At 27.9% G+C, this 20,750-nt stretch overlaps 1 long non-coding RNA gene across 5 annotated transcripts; it reads left to right on the top strand.

Moving 5' to 3' along the window:
• The first annotated feature begins 621 nt into the window (after nt 1–621).
• Nucleotides 622–3,497, top strand: LOC142645451 (uncharacterized). 5 transcript variants are annotated; one of them, XR_012846579.1, is made up of 5 exons: nt 624–1,152; nt 1,248–1,295; nt 2,251–2,878; nt 2,951–3,201; nt 3,262–3,497. It is a non-coding gene; the product is annotated as an uncharacterized LOC142645451 (long non-coding RNA). The 5 variants fall into 5 exon arrangements; XR_012846580.1 differs by having other exon boundaries at nt 622–1,152; nt 2,248–3,201; XR_012846578.1 differs by having other exon boundaries at nt 623–1,152; nt 2,251–3,201.
• Nucleotides 3,498–20,750: the final 17,253 nt, after the last annotated feature.

Raw genomic sequence — 20,750 nt, 5'->3', positions numbered from 1 at the left:
ATTTGAAATATAAATTCTCGAGGAATGTCATCATCAACATTCGATGATGATGATGATGATGATGACTTATTATTTATTTGCAAATTCTTTTCGAAATATGATGACAATGACAATGTTAACCCAAAGGGCAAATATTTGGTTATTCGTTTTTTTTTCTTCATAAAACTAATATGGGTTAGAATTTTTTTGTTTTTTTGTTTTTTTTTATCATCGCTATTCAGCTCGATATCCTCGAGGTTATCATCATCGTCATCAATTTGAATTGCTTTTTGCATTCGAAAAAAAATTCATTTTTTTCCTCAACTATTTTGACAATGTTTTCGAACGAGCGAGCAGAGAATAAGAACAGAAATAATATAAAACAATAACAGGAATTTGTCGATTCAATTCAATTGTCGTGCGAAAAATAACATTTATTTCGATAAATAAAATTTATTATTATGATTTATAATTGGAAATACAAACAATTCTTAAACACACTAAACAGGAATATTGAAAAAAAATAAGATTTACAAAACAAAACAAAACAAAAAAGAATATATATTGGGCTGAATGGATCAATATAGTCGGATTCGAATGTTTTTTTTGCTGTTTGTTTCAGATCTTTTCCCCACTTCTTTGTTATTCGATGATGAAAAAATCATTGTCGCAATTTTCATGTCAAATTTGGTTTGTTCCAAATGACTTGATAGCCATCATCATCATTGTGATGATAATAATAACGACAACGATAACTCAATGATGCTAAACGAAAAAAATATTTCTTGTGTCGTTTTTTTTCACTGGTGTCCTTCCTCAAACCATATAACTTATTTATTTATTCGTAATTCTTGAATTTACTGTCTAAATAGTTTTTTTTCCATATTAGAATCGAGATCAACAATGATGACGATGACGAGAAAAAGAAGAAACGATGAAGTCAAAAAAAATCCTTATAAGAATCCAGTGATCCATGGCCGAAAAAAACGACAAACTATGATGATGATGACTTTTATTCATCATCAGCCTTTTTTCAGAAGAAAAAGAAGAATCGTTCGGGCAAATATTTAGCAATGGCTAAATATATTTGAGTAAAAAAAATAAGAAACTCATTTTGAAGCAAGATAGAAAGCCCTCATAGAAAAGAAATGAAAAAAAAACATTCCAAATATAGTAAGTGGTATATTATCATTTGTTTCCCCTTTCTTTCTCAGTTGATACGTTTTTTTTGTATTTCCTCATCTTCGATTCAATTCTTTATTGGACAGATTCTTTCACACTCTACGAGAATGGCAATAGCACAACAGATGAAACGGGTTCGTCGTATTTATTCTCTCTCTCTCCCTTTCTGCTTTCTATGTGTGTATTTGTTACTAAATCCTATTAAAGCTATTAGTGTGGGCTCCCAGTTTTTTTGTTGTTGTTGTTGGGCGTCCATTCATTTTATATGGTGAAAAAAAGAGAAAATTTGAAGAAAAAACACGGTACTGAATGACTGAATTCTTTGTTGAATATCATCATCATCATTCAACAAAGAAAGTTCGGGTTTTTCGTTTTCTGAATAGAAACAACACTTACGAGTGTGATGAAGAATAAAGAGGATGAAAAAAAAAGTTGACAAAATCGAAATCATTTCACCTTCGATATGATAGTGAACCTTTTGTTTCGTTTGTTGTTTTTCAATAAGGACAACAACAAATTCTTAGAATCTGTGAATCAAAGGAAAATAAAAGAAAACTTCTTATCTTCTTATATGAAAAAGACTTATGATGTTTACGATGTTATGCTTGTGTGTGTGAGTGTGCCATTCACAATGAGCAATACCAAACGGAAATACAAATTTAGAATTTTAAAAAATAAAATTGTAAAAAAAAACGAAAAGAAAGATAGAAAATAGTATTAAAAGATTTAAGATCATCATTAGGCGAAGAATGTTTCGTAAGAACAAAAGAAAAACAACAAAAAGAAATGAAAAAAATCTTTGCTGTTTGTTATTTTCGCGAATAACACAAACAACAACAACAAAAATCTAGAATTCTTTTCAGTTTGAATTAACTATTAAGGATTGTAAGGAAATATATTTGCTTTTGCTTGACACATATCCGGCCCTGCAAATTCAATTGGAAAATTGTTTTTGTTGTTTTGTTTTTTCTGTTGTGCATCATGAAGAATGATATGAATGATAATTTATATTCGAATCAAATCTATAAATAATAAGCAAAGATTAAAATAATTTTTCTTTTTCTTTTTATTTTTTGCAATCGTTAGCAGGAAGAAGAAGAAGAAGAAGAAGGAAAAAAAATCCATTTGGGGTTGAATCAGCCAACATTTAATCTGCTTCAATGATGATGATGATCAATATTACTCTCTCTGTGTGTATGTGTGAGAAGAAATGGAAAACCAATTTTTTTATTATACAGAGAAATAATCATACCAATGGGATTTACTATCGAAAAACGAAATGAAAACGATCGATTCAAGCAACAAAACGACAGAAATGATGAAAATGATTCTTCCCCAAAAAAAAGGGAAAAAGTGATTGGAAAAAATCGAAAGAATGACATAACGAATATCAACAAAAAAAAGTGGGAAAGAAAAATTCGCACGAGTTCATTGCCTCTTTTTCTCATTCATTCATTCGACAATCGACAATCTTAGCCAGAATTCTCAAAATTCAAACCATCATCATCATCGTCATCACATTCAGAATATCGATTACGATAACTGTATTTCGAAGCAAGTAAGAGAAAAAAACAAAGTTTGTCAATCACATTTATTTATTTGCTGTATACGATTCAACGTCATCATCATCATCATCATCATCATCATCGAAATCAGGCATAAACAATAGTGATAAGTGAACATTTATACGGAATGAAATGAAAGAACTGAGATTGTAGTAAATGATTCAATTTTTCTTCTCTTCTGTCGAGATGTTGAAAAACTGTTTTTTTTTTTTTTGGAAAACAAGATTGTTTCGGTAAAAAATCTGCTGAAAACTGTAAAGCTTTAAATCTAAATCATCGAAAGAATGACTGGTTTTTGTTGAGAAAACAAAAAATTCCAAGATAAAAGATCCCTGAAATAAACTTTATCCACACACACATACATACGAAAACGAAAAACTAAACAAGAAGAAAAAAAATTCAATTTGCATAAATAATGAATGGCCAGAATGGGAGAAAATAGCCGTGATCCAAGATCAAGATCAACAGCAACTGGGTAAAAAAAATGATATTCAATTTCATAGTTCTGTAATTTTTTTTTCTTTTTCAACCATAGGAAAACCAACAGGAGAAAGAATTGAAAACAATGAAAAAAAAAATCATATAGCCTGCAACATTGAATTGGTTTCAATGAATCTAAAATAAAACCAGGAAAAAAAAAGACCAGAATCGAAACTTGACCGGAATAATGATGATGATATGGATGCTCATTTGTCTAGTATGTAATACGTGCTCTCATCATCATCATCATCATTATCATCATCACCATCAATCACATCAACGACGCACATCTGTAATCAAAACAAAAAATCGAAATTATTATTATGGAAAAATATTCAAAACAAACTTGGGAAAAAAATTTTGAGTAAACACAATTTATATTCCGTTGAACAAATTGAACCAATTTTCGATTTCGATTTTTTTTTCTTCAAATCAAAACCACTGAAAATCAAGAATTACAATTTTTGTTTTTCATTTAAAAAGTTAATTTGCAATCTAGTCGAAATCAATCTTCGAATAGAACACTAGATTTGATCAGAATTTTGCTTGGATTATCTATGAAAAAAATACCAACAAAAAAAAAATGTGACAATCATTCGACCAAGAAACCAAACTATTAATTGGCTTGTGAAGAATCCAATAATAAAAATCACATTCTGATCCTTTATCGTAATCATCTTCATTACTTTTCAGTCATGGATCATCATAACCAAACTAAATATGACAAAAACATTTTTTTTTGTGGATGAAACAACCAAAAAACTCGAAATAAGTTCATTGTTCGATGTTGGAATTCTTATTTATTTTTGGCACACTTTATTAATAATTCATGATTATTATGTTCCAATTGATTCCATAGTCTTCATCCAAAGACTATGTGTGTAGGTGGATAACTGAATGAAAAAAAATGATGGTGATTTCAGCTAATCGAATCAAATATAAACAAACTATGCACACCCCAAATAAACGCCCAATATAAATTCTTCTTCCAAGCATCAAATTCTTTGATAAAAAACAAGGCGACCGCAGATAGTTAAATAGAAAAATAACTTTGTATATAAATTAAGACATTGATTTTTGTTTGTTTGTTTGTTAAAAGTTTCAATGTTCAACCAATTTTTTCATCAATCGAAAAAAGCAAACCAACCGAATAAATATTCCCTTTTCAACACCATCAATGTGTCAGTGTGAATCAACAATTTTAGACAAACAACTTTGAAATTTTTTTTTCTCGGGATTTAAATAGATTTTTTCTTCTTGATTTTTTTGAACGTTTGAAAATGTCAATATAATGTTTATGCATGCGTTATATAATGTATTTTTTTCTTTACTTACTATAGATTTTCTGGCTATCAGCCCACAAATCGAATAAACAAATAAAAAAAATTTCGAAATTGTTAAATGAAAAAAAATCAATGCTTTTCAAATATTTCTTCTTTGATATCTCTGGTATCATGATGTATCATATCAATGCAAATGAATGACCTTTCTTTTGATATTAAATCTATATGATGTCAGATGTTTGTGTGTGTGATTCCATCATCATCTACAATGTCTTTTCATTCATTTTTTCTTGGATTAGAGTCGATGACATCCTGGATTCTTGTGTGAAATATTGAGATAGTTTTAAGCTTGATATGAAGAAAAATCAATTTATCTATTTATTTGGTAAATGTAATCATGATTGAATTTTCTTTTTTATTTGAATGAAAAAAAACAAAAATTAATTTCAAATTGAATTTTCTTGCATAACCACCGATCTTCTTCATATTCAAACAAACAAAAATCATTGAATTGAAAATTTTTTCAAAAAAAAACAACGATTGAATTTGATTAAGGAAAATTTTTTTCAACGAACAAAAAGAATGACATTTCATTGTATGGATGTTTAGGAGTTTTTCTTCTGGCTGTTTTTTTTCCTGAAACAATCAACAATGAAATTTCTATGACCAAAAAAAAAGAAGATAGGAGGGGAAATGGAAAGTTAAAATTTAAATCTAATCAAATCAAAGTGAAAATGATAATAATCAAAATAAAATTACAGTGGTGAAATTGAAACATCCGTCTTGTGTGTGTGTGAGTGTAATATATACAGAAAAGATATCGGTTTTTTTTTCTTGGTGTGTGTGTGTAAATGTAATCGGAAAAAAATGATGATCATTTGATATTGGATCGTATTACATCGTATCGATAATGTTCTATTTGATTCCATATCCACCAAACACATTTGTCTTCATTTATATATCATTCTGTTTAGTTTTTTTTTCGTTTTGTTTCGTTGTTGTTGTCATTATTATCAATGATTATTGTAAAGGAAATCGTTGATGGTAACCGAAAACCAAACAAATCAAATTTAAATTGACCACAAAATGGTCATTCATTCGTTAAAACAACGGAAATCGAATCAATTTATATTTGTTCAGTAGTATCGATAGTATCGCGATTCGAATGATAAGAAATTCACAAAAAAAAATCTCTTGTTTTTTGAATAAAATTTTTCTCAAGTTTCTTCGTTTGAGAAAAAAAAATGGTGATAGATAAAACATTGATCAATTTGATTGATTCGGTAATGTTGTTTTCTTAACATCAGAAAAACTTAATCAATCATCAATGGAAAAATAAAAATAAAAATGTAAAGTCAACAACAGTTATTATTATTTACTAATAAAATCAAAGATGTAATCGAAAAACAAAATTTCGACAAGATCAAATGATGATCAAGAAGAAAAAATGATAATCAACTTTTCTTGTGGAACACATTTTTTTCTTGGAAGAAAAAGTCAAAAAAAAGAAAGAAAAACTTGTATTTATATGGTCTTCATTCATTCATTCATTTGGGTAACTTGACACTTGACAGCTTTCAAATTCTTGGAAACTTCTTGTTGGCCTTTCTTATTCTCACTTTATTTTCTCGATTAGAAAAAAAAACACCAACCAACCAATAAGACAAGTAAAAATGTAATTACAAGTTGTAAGACATGAAATTCTGTTCAATTCATTTTGTTATGTAATCAATTATGAATGACCAATATCATCATCAACACATAATCAATAGTGTTTCATTTCAAACAACAAATAATAAGCATTTCCTGTATACACAACCGTATTATGTTATTTATGAACAAGACTTTTATTTTTTGATCGAATAATAATCGAATAATGTTGGTGATAATGACCTACACATACGGGCACCAATCAATTTTTTTTTGTTGTTGAAGAAAAGAAAGAATCTGATTTTGAAAAGAATTTCTTATCCTAAGTTTGAGATAAGTTAAAAGTTTTAAAGATGATGAAACAAAATTTTTCTGAATCAATTTTTATTGAATAATTTGTTTGTTTGTTTGTTATAAAGAATAATGAGCTGTCATTGGCACTACATCGACGATGATGATAATGATGATGACCATTACATCATTGTTTGTTTAAATTGACCAACTGAATAAATTGATCACAACAAAAAAAAAAAGATTCCAAAAGACAAGACAAGTCAAAAGTTCAAAAAGTTTTTTCTTTTTGAGATGTGTGTGTCTGAGACTTGTGATCTGTTGGAAACAAGTGTAGAGAAAAAGAATTCTTGTTTATCGTTTTTCCCCTCTTCACACAAGAATGGTATAAGAGAAAACTATCGATAAATCAAGCCAAAGAAACAAACAAACAAACCAACCACCATCATATTATACATGATCATATTCCATCATAATAATGATGATTCAATGATAGAATTGTTGTTGCAATCGATTGATTCGAAAAAAACTATTGGTCTTTATTAAAATATTTTTCAATGTAATAGCCCAGAACAACATTACCATCATCATCATCATCATCACCATCGTTGATGTGGTCAAACCCGTTTTCCGGGAAAACACAATGATGATGATCAACTAAAATGAAAAATTGACTTTAATATAAATCCAAGTTTTTTTTTCATTTGAAAAAGAATCTTTCCAAAAAAAAAACTTTAATGTTAAAAATTTTTCTTTTATTTCATTCAATTTTTTTTTACTGGTTCCAAAATCGATTGAACAAAATTTTTGCAAGAAAAAGAAATTCGTTAAGAATAAGAAGAAAAAATCGAAAACTCATGTTGTGGTCAAAACAGATTTTTTTCTTCTTATTTTGTTTCTTTTGGTTATGTTGGCATCCATCAATTTCTCATGAGAATTTCTTTGGTCCAAAATGGTCGAGAAACTTTTACCCAAAATACACATGTGGATATTGATTTCTTTGCTGCAAAATGAAATAACCAACAAACAAAAAGAAAAAAGCAAACAACATTGTTGACCATTTCGAAATAAAAATATGAAATAAAAAGAAAACAAAAAACAAAAAATATTATTATTACTGAGAATCAGAATATAAACTCTTCACACAGATAACAATAAATTTTTCAATTTTAAACATTGAAAAAAAAAACAAGAATAACAAGAAATTTTACAAGATTTTCAATAATCAATTTTTACAAGCGAATCAAAAAAATTGTTTCCTCATTCCCATTTTTTAGGTATGAATTTTCTTTTCCACCAAACAAAAAAAAAATCAATCATTTTATCACTATAGTGTATTCATTTCAAAAAAAAAAATCATAAAAATTATTGAAAATCGATTCCAAAACAAAATTGATGAATGAATGAATGAATGAAACATATTGGAAAGACTATGCATGTTTCTTTCCAGACTTAATTCTAAAAACGGGATTTCTTTTATTTCTCGGGATGGATCATTGATCCACATCCAGCTCAAAAATCATGCCTATATATGATATCGATTCAATCAAAAATCAAAGGGTTTTTTTCTTCACCAAGCAAAGCAAAAATCAAATTCATCCAAAGAGATTATTTTCTTTCGGTCGATTCCATTACTATTTTCTCTACTCAGCTATTGATTCTTCACTACCATCATTCCCCCCAAACAAACCGAGACAGGAAAAAATCTTCAAATATCTTAATTCACAAAAAAAGATTTCCACATCATCATCAATCCGTTTCCAAATTTTTACCACTTTCGTTCGTTCAATCATCATTATCATTAGGATTTTCGCTTATAGCCAAAACTAAAAACCCCTCCACCACCACCACCTTCTTTCTTTTCGATAAAAGGCTTAAAATTAAGCTCCATCATCATCATCAGTTCTAGTTTTTTTTTCTCCACCACCATCATCATTTTCCATTGCCATTCACTGATTGATTCAATGATGTTATTTGTGATTGCATAATTCTTTTTTGAAAAATATCATTTTCTCTCCATCTCTATCTCTCATTTATATAATTTTTGTGAACTTTGACAACAACAACAACAACAAAAACGAAAAAAAACTTTGAGAAAGTTGTATAGTGTGTTTCAATACGAATTAAACAACGAAAAATAAAAATTTCCAAACATATGTCACACACTATGTGTGTTCCAAATGGAACAACTGAAAAGAAAACTAAAACTAAAAAAAAAAAATACGAATGACTAAGCGCATTTTGCAACTGCTGGTCTTTTCTTTTTCTCTCTACCCTCACTTTTCATATATTCACTACATTTTTTTTCCTTTCTTGGATATCAACCCTAATGATTCAATGGACTGTGTGTGTGTGTATATTTCGATACATCATCATGTGATCCGCATTGATTTGTTTGGCTAATTTTCATTTTTCGATTCCATAATCCTTGATTATTAAAGAAACGAGAATGGAAAAGCGAGGAAAATTCATTTCAACAATGTCACCATATTGATCAGAAATTTTATTTTCAAACAAATTTTTTAATGAAAAAAAAAATCAAAATAAAAATTCACCCGAATCAGCATGAATGACTATAGAAAAAGTCACTAAAGTCAATCAATCAGTAAGTTAGTCAAAATTCGACCAATTCCATCTATAGTATATGGTAACCCAGCAAATCACCCAAACCAACCAACCACCCACGCACATCATCAACATCAATTTAAAATAATTTGAACAACAATTAGTACCATACTTGTCCACGAAAAAAATCGTTTGAAATTTCAATCGACCAAGAAAAAAAAATCATGTTTTTTCCCCCTCCGAAAACGAAATTAACATGGTAAGTTTTGTAATTATATTTTTCTTTCATTTAACTTTCGATTCGATTGTTTTTTTTTGTACAGTGGTGGATCGATCCTGAATATCTTCAGTAATCAATCAATTTCAAAACACGAATTGGCTAAATACAAGACATTGGTGTTGGTTGTTATTCTTGTGTGTGTGTTTGGATCAATTCATTTTTGAAACACAGTATAAATATATATTGGCATCTTGAAACATTGAAACTTTAATATTTTCTATCCGAAATCATAAAAAAAACAAGTCGAGTGAAATAAAATGTCATTAACCGACAAATGATGATGAATCAATATATTTTTTTTAACAAGTTTTGTTTTGTCATAATTCATTTACCGATCATACTTGTTTTTTTGGTTACAAATTTTCAAATTTTTCATTTGTGTGTGTGTGAATGGAAAAGAAAAATGAACATCATTCTTCTGTTTCAGGATCACACACACACACACACACACATTGGTTTATCACCCTGTTTCATGTGTGTTCATGTAATCACATTTTCAATAAAAAGTAGGAAAAAAAAATATATAGTGTGAAACCAAAATGGTGAAGGGAAATCAAAAAACGATCCGGATTAATCAAGTCGGATTTCCTATTACCGTTTTTTTTCATTCATTCAATTCATTCATTTGACATTGAAGTGAATGAAAGAGACTATTGAACCTATTGATTCACTCATTCAATTCAATTCAACTCAACTCGATTTTGAGTATACTAAATGTAAATAAATTATTATTTTTTTATTATTATAAATCGGATGTGTGTTGGCTAATAAATAATATAATTTCATATAATAAATCAAACAAAATGGATGAATGGAAAAATAGTGACAATAAAAATCTGTTTGAATATGAAAAAAATTGATACAATACACACACACACACACAACAAGAATACTGAATAAAAAACGTAAAGAATATTATTCGTGATCAATATTATTTTTTTATCCTTGAAAATTGTATTTTGAACTTGAACTCGGATTGATTCTTTTCATTTTTGGATTGTCTGATGATTGAGCCATAAGTGTCAAGATTTAGAATGAAGAATTTTCAATACTTATCGATAGAGAATTTGACAGGATTGATTGACCGAATATTTTTGTCTATGTTTTCTTCTATATTCAATCAGATTCCAAACATTTGTAAATGACTTGTGTGTGTATTTAGTCAAATTCATTGATCCTTGAAATCAATTTTTTGTTTTTTGTTTTTGTTCTTGTACTGAGAAAAAAAAAGAATATTCTTTTTTTTTACTTGAAAGTCCGACTTGTTTCATTCTAATTAATTAATTCTTTGCTGCTGTTGTTGTATTCAGATTGTTGTGACAGAATTATCAGTTTCGATTTCCTTTTTTGCTCTTTCTCTCCTCTGTCTTGTTAGTGTGTGTGTGTGTGCATGTTATTTTATTGATTAGAGTTTATTGTTTGCCCGAAATATAATAGTTATATTTTTTGTTGTTGTTGTTGTTGTTACTGTTATCCTTCGAAAATATCGATGGACTGATTCATTTTTAGCTATCGAACATGGGGTATGTTACAGAAGAAAATCCATAATATATTTTCTTTTTGGGATGAAATGAATTTATATTCAATAGAAGAAGAAGTTTTTGGAACTGAAAAAAAACAAAAAATCGAATTCTTGTGATTTCGATGTGAATTCGTTTTAATCATGTTGTGAATGGATGGATTTTTTTTATGTTGTTGGATGAGAGAGAAGTGTTGGCAAGCTGTTGTTATTGTGATGATGATGATGATGAATATTCAATATGTGTGGAATTCTCATACCTGATTTTTTTTAAAAAAAAACCTTATTGAAATATATTCATATTTCGATGAAAATTTTCATTTTTTAAAATAGAAAATCGATTCAAAAAAAAAATCCTAAACCTCATGATTTATGATGATGCGAATAAGGTGGTAGTGTTGGCGAATGTTTTCACCGTTAACATAGGCAAAAAAAAAGTTGATGAAAATTCAGTGAAACGCGAATTCTCGGTGTTTGGCAGTAGACGCGTGAATATAAAACTTACAAAGTCGATTAAAAAACAATTTTCAAATCATCAAAAATCAATTTTCGAAGCAAACATCAACATCAATACACACACACACACACACATAACACAAACCAAATGATCTCGGATGAATTTTTCTTTTGGTTTTTCGATTCTCGATTTGATTTTGAAATTTTTTCAAGTTTTACACTGAAAGGGTCGAAGATCATGGCATCAAAGCACCTGAAACAACAGAATTGGAAAAAAGTTTTAGTTTCAATTATAATTTCACTATTAAATTTGATGATCAAATAACGATGGCCTGCAGGTTCATTTTGTTTGATAATGATGAGGATGATAATGAATAAATCATCCGAATAAAAGAAAATTTTAAAATCCAAAGGCAAATCATTCCCGAAAAAACTTGGCCATTATCATTTCATTTCACTATCATGATCAAACATCTTTTTGATGTCGGATCTATTTGAAATTTCTCTACATTTCAAAATAATTCAATTTCATTTTTCCACCCCTATACCACCACCCACCGAATTTAATTCACAAAAATCAATGCATTCTTTTCGTTGTTGTTGTTGTTCGAAATGATTGTAAACTTTAAAATTGAGAAAAAAAAATACCGAAAATGTAAAATCAATAAAATATATCAGAAGGAAAAAAAAGAGAAACATTTTCTGGGTCAAAATTGGACAAATTTTTCAATTCAATCGATTTTTTCATTTTTTACAATGAATAAGATGAGATCATCTTTTTTTTTCTCACAGCAACACAATTACATTATTATCAATATTGAAACTTTCGATTTATTATCCCAAAAAAAAAAACTGAACAAAATCCTGATTAGATCTCAATCTCATTAGCTGTTGGAATTGGTGGTAGAGAAAGAACTAAAAAACAAAATTGATAAACCAGATTCAGAATCACTTTGTGTGTCAAGCTAAATTCTATTTCTCATTCATAACGGTTGCTGTGACATCATCAATTTTTTTCTTTTTTTGCTGTGAAAATAGCAGAAAAAGCCAATTTAAATTGTCCATTTTCTCTCTCTCTCTCTCCCTCTCTATTTGGTATTTTCGGTCGATCCGACCAATCGGATGTTTCAAAAGTGCCATTTGTTTTTTTTGTCGTTGTCGTTTGAATTGAGAAAAAATCAAAATGGATTCGATTGAAATCGGTTATCGATTTTTTCTTTTTCTTCTTTTTTGCATTCACTCTCTATCGGATTCAAAATGGATTGTTTTGTTTGGAATGTGTAGTGTTTGAATTGAAATGAAAAAAAACAAGAATTTTTTTTTTTGATATTCAAATGGATTTAAAGATAAAATTTTTTTGTTTTTCTCTCATTTTGGATTTTGATTTTAACTTTTTGTTTGTTTCGGTTTTTCTCTTTCACTTATCCGTGACATTTCCTGTTTTTTTTTCACACATGTTTGAACAAACGATAACAACGAAAACAACATTGATTTTAGTATAATAATGATACATTTAAAATGGTAAAACATTGTGTTTTTTGTAAACAACAACAGCAAAAAAAAGATTGAAATTTGTTTTACTTTTTACAATCATCGATTTCAATGATGTTTAATGTTTTTTTCTTTCAGCGAATTTGATAATGTATATTCTTCTCATCACAAGATGATGATTCTTTGTTTCAAACACGTAGTTTAAAAACTTTAAAATTTGAAACTAAGATAAAATCGTGTGACGATTCACAAAAAAGGGTTTGATGATGATGATGAAAAAGAAATGGAATGGCCATTTAAGAAAGAAAGAAAATTCCTGAAAAATCAATGAATTTTTTTTAGTTTTGTTTTCCAATAAAAATGAACCACATCTTTATTTTCGGGTGATTTTTTAGATTTTTAGTTCTTTGGTAAAAAGCATCAATTTCTTACTTTTCAATGCGCATCTGCGCTAAATGATTGAGATTTTTTTTTGTTTGTTTCATTTTTCTCTGTTCCCGAGTTATAATAATAGATAATGATGATGGCGGCATTTTTTTCCGTAGTGTTCCTGTGTGTATACTTGTATATGCGCTTGAACATAGCAGTTTTCAAAATATCGTTCAAAAATACAGAATTTATCAACATCCTATAGTCGAATAGCCATTTTATTTTGAAGAGCTCATTTCATTTCAATTTTTCATTCTATCATGTACGGTGTTTGAATCGTTTTCAAATGTGTTTGTTTTTCTGCTTTCTTTTTGATGTGTAATTACTGCGGAAATACAGACACAGACACACACATTTGAAACTTTTAGTTTTTAGCTTTTCTAGCTTTTTTTCCTGGTCATTTGGAAATTATATTTTAAACTTACTGAAAAAAAAAACATTTAAATTCAATCTACAGGTCCTGGAACTTTTTTCGGTAAAAAAGTGATGTGTTTGGTGTCCGTGTGGATAAGCGTATTAATGGTATCGTTTTCACTGCAAAAAAAACAATTTTTCATTTGATGAATTTTGTGAATGAGATATTCCAGTGTTTTTTTCTATTGTGTTGTTTTTCGGTGACAAATGAAAATTTTCGAAAACGACAACAAGCATTCTGATATCATATTCATCATTGAATTGGTTTTTTTGAAATAATAATTTGACGAACACAATTAAGAAAAAGTTCACGTTTGACATTTTGACTTGTCATTTTGAATTGGCCGGACAACTTTTTTTTTGGTAAAAAACTTCCGATCAACAAATTCAGTTTGCATTGATCAATTGAATGCTTTTCTTTGTCCTATAATCATCATCATCATCATTCTTTTTTTAGCATTCATTTTTTCTTCGGGGCAATTGAAATTTCCTTTCAATAGAATCTGGTGAGTGTAATATTACATAGGTAAAATCGTGAATATTTTCAAAAAAAAATATTGTCAATGTTTGTCGAAATCATTTCATTTCATTTTTTTCATTATTACAAAAAATGAATTTCTATTAAATTAATTTGATTGTAGATTTGATTTGGTTTGTAGAATATTTGTACCATTGTAGAATATTCGTCCATGTCTTAGAAAATATCTACCGTAATGTGAGACTTTTGTGATTAATTAATGCGACAGAAAAAAAACATTGAATTTAATTAATTAATTCATGGTTGAAAGTTTATTATTATTTTTTTTCATCATCATAGTCATTGAATGAAAATGTAATGTTATCCAACCCCATTTAACGAACAATGATGGATTTGTTTTTATTTTGCATGTTTGTTGGTTGAAAATTGTTTTTCCACGAAATGTGTATAATCGAAACCAGAATTCATTTTGTTTTTTTTAACGTTTTGTTTCAACAAACACGAAAAAAATCCCAAGAGTTTTAATTCTATTTTTACTTTCATTCAATTCATTTTGTGTCTTTGATTTCTTTTTAGGTATTGAAAATGTAAACCAAGACAAGAAAAACATTCATATTCATAGTTGTTGATGGTGGTGGGTGTGAGATTGGCAACCAAAAACTTCGAATAAATTAGCCACTACTGTTTGTTATGTAACCGGAATATAATGGAATCATATACTGAAAATACTATCTAAATTGATCCATTAAGTTTTCAATAAAATGAATATCCCACAACAACAACAACAACAACAGCATTTCTCCACCCATCATCAAAATGATGATGATGATGATAAACATTCCCAAATGAATTGTCGGAATCAGCTGATTGAATGATAATCAATTCAATTTATTTGTTATGGGTGTGATTTATTTTTACTGAAAAACAAGAGAAAATCTATCTATAAAGCTAGTTAATCAATCAAAATCGATACCAAGATTTTATTTTGTTTGTTTGTTTTGAAATAGAATCAATTATCCATACGAGACACCTTATTAGAGATAAACACTATGGCCACTATTTTCTTTTTTTTCCTAATACCAATTAATTAATCAATCAATCACTTTTTTTTCTAATGTTCATTATTTTACTGGTATTTGAATGGTAAATGAACAATAACAAAAACAACAACAACAAAAACAACAAGGAAATAGTAGATAATTTAGTTGAAATAACTTGATCATATCGATCGTATCGATTTTTTTTGTTGTATTTTCTTTTGATATTCTTGCCTGTTTTTTTTTTCGTTAGCACATTGTTATTTTGATGATAATAAATCAAATTACCAAATTTTTTTCCATTGTCGATATTGAAATTCATGATAATAATAAATATTGTTAGTTCTCCAAAAAAACATTTTCATTGAAAAATTTTCATTTTTTGAATGCATTTCGAATTTTTTGGGGGGGGGAAAAAAGAAATGAAATTATATTCAAGATGGATGATGATTATGACGATTGTCAAATTTTTTCCATTTTTAGTTTTCCTCACTCTTTTTTTTGTTGTTGTTGAAAATGTTCAATATATAAGGGATGCATACACACACAATTCACAATGACAAAAACAATGATTGAACGATAGAATCGAAAATGATTCTGCATCCATATTGATAGCGAAAATTCATTGAAGAAAAATCATAAAATATTTCACTTTGCACACACACACACACAAATGTATTGTACAAAATTTTGCTTGCTTTTAATGTATGTTTGTGAAAGTGATTTGTCATAGAAAATTCGTTTTTCGTTGGTACTGCTTTACTCTTTTCTATAGCCCACGATGCTGATGATGATGATGATTGTAAATGGAAATCATAATTCAAGATTATGATGATGACGATGATGATGATAATGGTTTTTTTCGGGAAGAAAAATTTACTCGATTCGATTTTTTTCTTGGGGTTCGATTATTCCAAACTATCATCACTGTGAAAAAAAATTTGGACAGAATAAATTCTAATCAATCAGTAACAAAAATCTGCTTCATACAATTAGATTTGAATTCTTAGGAATCGAAACCAAACCCGGTGAAAAATGAAATGAAATGATTTGCTTTCGATTTTTATGATCGATGAATGAAGAAAAACTAAAGATAACTGATGGATGTTCATTTTGGTTTCAATATCGATATTTTGCTTTCAATATTGATTATCATCATCATCGATTCATTCATTAATTTGTTGCTGACCAATAAGAAAAAATCTGTCATCAATAATTATATTTCGTTTTTCGATACTGTTATTTGTTAGATAGATTGCGGTTAAGATATTCTGGTTAACAAGATCTCCAGAAAAAAACTGAATCCACTGAATATTCATTCATTTTTTACCGAAAATGAATCCCATAAATTTTCCAACATTTCGACAACAGCATTTCATAATTCCATAATTATTGTGATATATGAATAGAGCAGTATGGAGGGAGAAATAAACAGAAAAACAAAATTGACGGATCTGAAACTTTTTTCCGCTTTTGCTATTAATTCAATTAGTCCGATGATGATGAAATAAATGATAAAATTGATTATGATAAACAAAACAAAACAAAAACAAAAATTGATTCTTTCTTTTTTTACTGATGCATCAGATTGAAAATCAGATATGAAAGGAAATGAAATATTTTTTTTTTGTTTGTTTACAATTTAGCTATTTATCCAGGAAATTGTATCACAAAACAAAAACTTTTTTTTTGATTCATTTGATTCGATTGATGTGTTTCACAATCAGTGAAAAACAATGAATGATAAACATAACCCGGGAATATTTTTGTCGAAACAAAGTTTTCATCCCCCCCCCAAAAAAAAAAAATTATCATCTTCACCATCGAAATTGATATTGATAGGTTTTCAATATGCCATATTTTCTTCAGAAAAAACTTCTTTATAATCATTATTTTTTTCGGGAAATATTTCAAAATGTAACTAATTTGGTTTTGTTTCAAAAAAAATGAAAAAGAAAAACAACCCCTATTTACCATAATGATGATGATGATGATGATTATCATTCATAATGATTTTCATATTCATATAACTTATTTCATTAGTTCCTTCTGTTCAAATTTCTTTATCTTGTTTTTTTGTTTCCCCATCTTAATGATATAATCATAGATCTATATTTTGATGATCATCATCATCAGCATCTTAATGATGATTTAAATATGTCATTAAGTTTTCCTTTTTGATATTCATTTTGGAACGACCAAAAAAATAAAAATGAAAATAAATTTTCAAACCGACATTGTTTTTTTTCGATCCTAGATATTGATCATAATTTAAATTCTTCATCTTAGACAAAAGATAATGTAATCCATTTGTAACAATTTGACAAAAAAATCTTCATTTCACAATTTGTATTTTTCGAAGATAAAAAGTTTCTGTTGTGGTTGTTTTGATTACAATAGGACCCAAGAGATGAGCTAATTTTTGTTAATAAAATTGAATTTCTAATTGATTCACACACACACAAACACCAATCGTGAATGGACAATTAAATTGAACAAAGAATAAAGAAAATTGGTGTTTGATCAATTCGAGAAACTTTTTCGGAAATAAAATTTGATTTTTCTTATCTTTTATGAGAAATTTTCATTGTTTACTTTTTTCCTGGTCTTGTTTGATTGATTCGGTAATAGTTGAATTTCATTTTGGAAAATCAAATTGAAAAAAATTGAACGTTTTTCTTTTCTTGTTGACTTGAAAATGTAAATTTTTCTTTTTTCTTTCTATTTGAAAAAATTATCCGGGAAAATACTTATTTTTTCTGGAAAATTTATTCATTCAGAATTTTCCCCTTGAATTTCAATGATATAATCACACACATCGTTGACAGCGACCAACAACAAGCACCGAATTTGTATCAATCCACTTGGATTCTCGATTCATTTGAATTTTTTTTGTCTTGTTAATCGATTTGAAGAAAATTTTTTTCTTTGCTTGATAATAGGTTATAGTAGTAAGAGATTGGTTGAATACTTGATGTAACGATAACTTGTCAATTCAATTTGGGATTTTCACCCGAGAAAAAAAAAGCAATAAATGTTTCAAATTCAGTACATACATCATCTTGGTAAATTTCTTTCGAAATTGTAAATCTCGGGAATTTTTTCTCTTCATTTTTTTCTTTTATTTCTGTTTTTGAAAGTAGAAAATCTTACAATGTCTGTGTGTGTGTTTGTTTTCATTGGTTGAATGGGTGGATAAGTACAAAAATAAACATTTGTAATACCAAATCAATTGTCGTTTGGAAACGTTAAGCGAAATATTCTGTTATTTTCATGTTTTCAATGAGTTGTTTGCTTGTTTGTTGCACCACTTTTGTGTTATGTTTTCGTCGTCGTCGTCGTCTTTTATTAACACGCCATTTTCTCGTATTGTAAATCTTTTTCAGCTTTCAGTTTTGTCACATTATTGGATTGTTTTTTTTCCTGTAGAGAGAATGCAAACAAAACAAAACAAAAAAACGAAATTAGAAACAAAAATTGATAATTCCAATCGATTAACTTTGTTGATAATAACGAGACGAATCAAACAAATTCATTTCTTTCATTATGTTTCAAAAATGGTCAAATTATTTTGGTTTTTTTTTCAAAGATTTTGTTCTTCAATTCACAGGAATTTCTTTCCAGAATGATGCCAGAATTGGATACATATTTTTTCTTCCCCGTCCAAAATAATCAACCGTTCAATAATGATGATCATCATTTTTCGATTTTTTTTAGTTCATTGATGTTTTGTTTCTTGAAATTATTTTCCCATCATCATCATCATTTGGTACAATCATCATCAGAGTTTATTATTCTTCCAATTCTTAAATACACTTCTATCCGCATCCATTCTTTTTTCCGTATAGAATTTTCGATAATTTTTATTTGTTTTTTTACCATTTTTTATTCCGGTTCGTAGAATTTAATGTAATAATATTATTATGTCTCAAACACCCACACTCACTTATTCCAAAAAAAAATGGGAGGTTACAAAAAAGGCGGGAAAGAATATTCTTGTTTTATCAACAACAACAACAAAAAAAAAAAAATTTTCAATTTCAGAAGGAAAAAAAATATATCAATATGATTCGATCTATTTGTGTGTTTGGTTGTGTATATACATTTCTTCGTTACGCTAAATTAAATACGTCACTTTTTGTTTCGTTTCGTTTCAATTTTTGTTTCTAAAAACACTTTATTCTTTATTCTTTTTTTTCTCCTATTATTAAGTTCAAAGATGATAATACTGAAATACAAATAATAATAATCATAAACAGAGCAATTCATTTAATTTTCGTTTTGTTTTTGACTATGGATGTTGCACAATACATTTTCATGTACCCCTATCGATTCTTTAGTAAGAATATTCTTTTTCTTTCTGTGTTTGAAACCAACTTATCCATACTATTTTTCGTTGTTATCGATGGCCGATTGATTTGAACATCATCATCAAACCCGGTAGTAATCGAATGTTTATGTTCGATTTTCAATTCTTTTTTTGTTTGTTTGTTGCGATTTTCATTGTGAAAGTCAAAGGAATATATTTTTTTCGCATTATTTTTTTTCCTGGATACTCAGTAAAAACAATGAACATGTAAGAAAAAATAATTTCTTGTTTGGACACCAGATGTGAATGAATCTTGTCCAAATCGGATGATAAATAAATAGATTTTTGTTTTTCTCCTTGAAATTCGATCTTATGTTTATCGGTTTCTCTTTCTCTCTCTCACGAGCATATCAAATTCGTTGTTATTTTCGAAAATCAATTTTATTTAACAAAATAGCGAACAAAAATTCTGTTTTCTGAATTCAAGAATCAAGAATTTCTTTATAATAAAAAAAAATCATTCAAATATTTGTGATTGGCAAACAAAACAAAAATGTTTTTTTTTTTATTTTAAAAAATGTTTGCCATGAATATAAACTAATAATTTTTTTTCTTTCTTTCAAACATTTGATTCCGGTATTATTTACTTGAATTTGTTTTGTTTTCTTCATTCATTCCTGAATTTGATGCTTCAGGCTTTCACGGGTTGGAGTGAAAATGAATATTTTTTTTCTGGGCAAATTTTTGTTGAATTCTCAAAAATTCTGTTATTGTTTTTTCCCTTGTTCCACCTTTTTTAATCACAACAATTCGGCAAACAAATTCAGGTCGAAAAATTTTATCTAAAAATAAACATCCGTTTAAATATAAAAAACAAAAATGAAATTAATCAAGTTAATTGAATTTTTTTCTTTGTTTCATAATTGACTAGACTGAACTTTTTTTAACAAGCAAAAGAAAAAAAACAAACAAATTCCAACATTTCATTCATAATTTTTTTTTGGAATTTCTTGATGTTTATCCATCCAGGTGAAAAAGAAAACATGCCGAATACTTTGTTTTGGGAATGAAAAGAATGTTGCCTATGTAAAATTGGTTTATTTAAAATGAAAAAAGAATTTTTCGTTTGCAATGTTTATCATTAATTGTGTCAAATCACATCAATGAAAATGTTAAGATTTTGGATATTTGAAAGTTTGTTTTTACAATTCCCAAAACAATAATTATATCCATGTTTTATTTTGTTATTCTTTTGATTTTGTACTTTCTATTTATTATTATTATTATTATTCTCATTTAAAACGAATGTGTGATGAAAATTTTGATTTGAGCTAAATGGATG

The sequence above is a fragment of the Dermatophagoides pteronyssinus genome, unplaced genomic scaffold (assembly GCF_027571235.1).
Source record: "Dermatophagoides pteronyssinus isolate colony J.1.1.1.1 unplaced genomic scaffold, Derpt_VIB-CSIC_2022.12 sq0012, whole genome shotgun sequence".
Classification (NCBI taxonomy): Eukaryota; Metazoa; Arthropoda; class Arachnida; order Sarcoptiformes; family Pyroglyphidae; genus Dermatophagoides; species Dermatophagoides pteronyssinus.
Note: the sequence above shows the minus strand (reverse complement) of the source record. Positions and strands in the feature narration are given on the sequence as shown.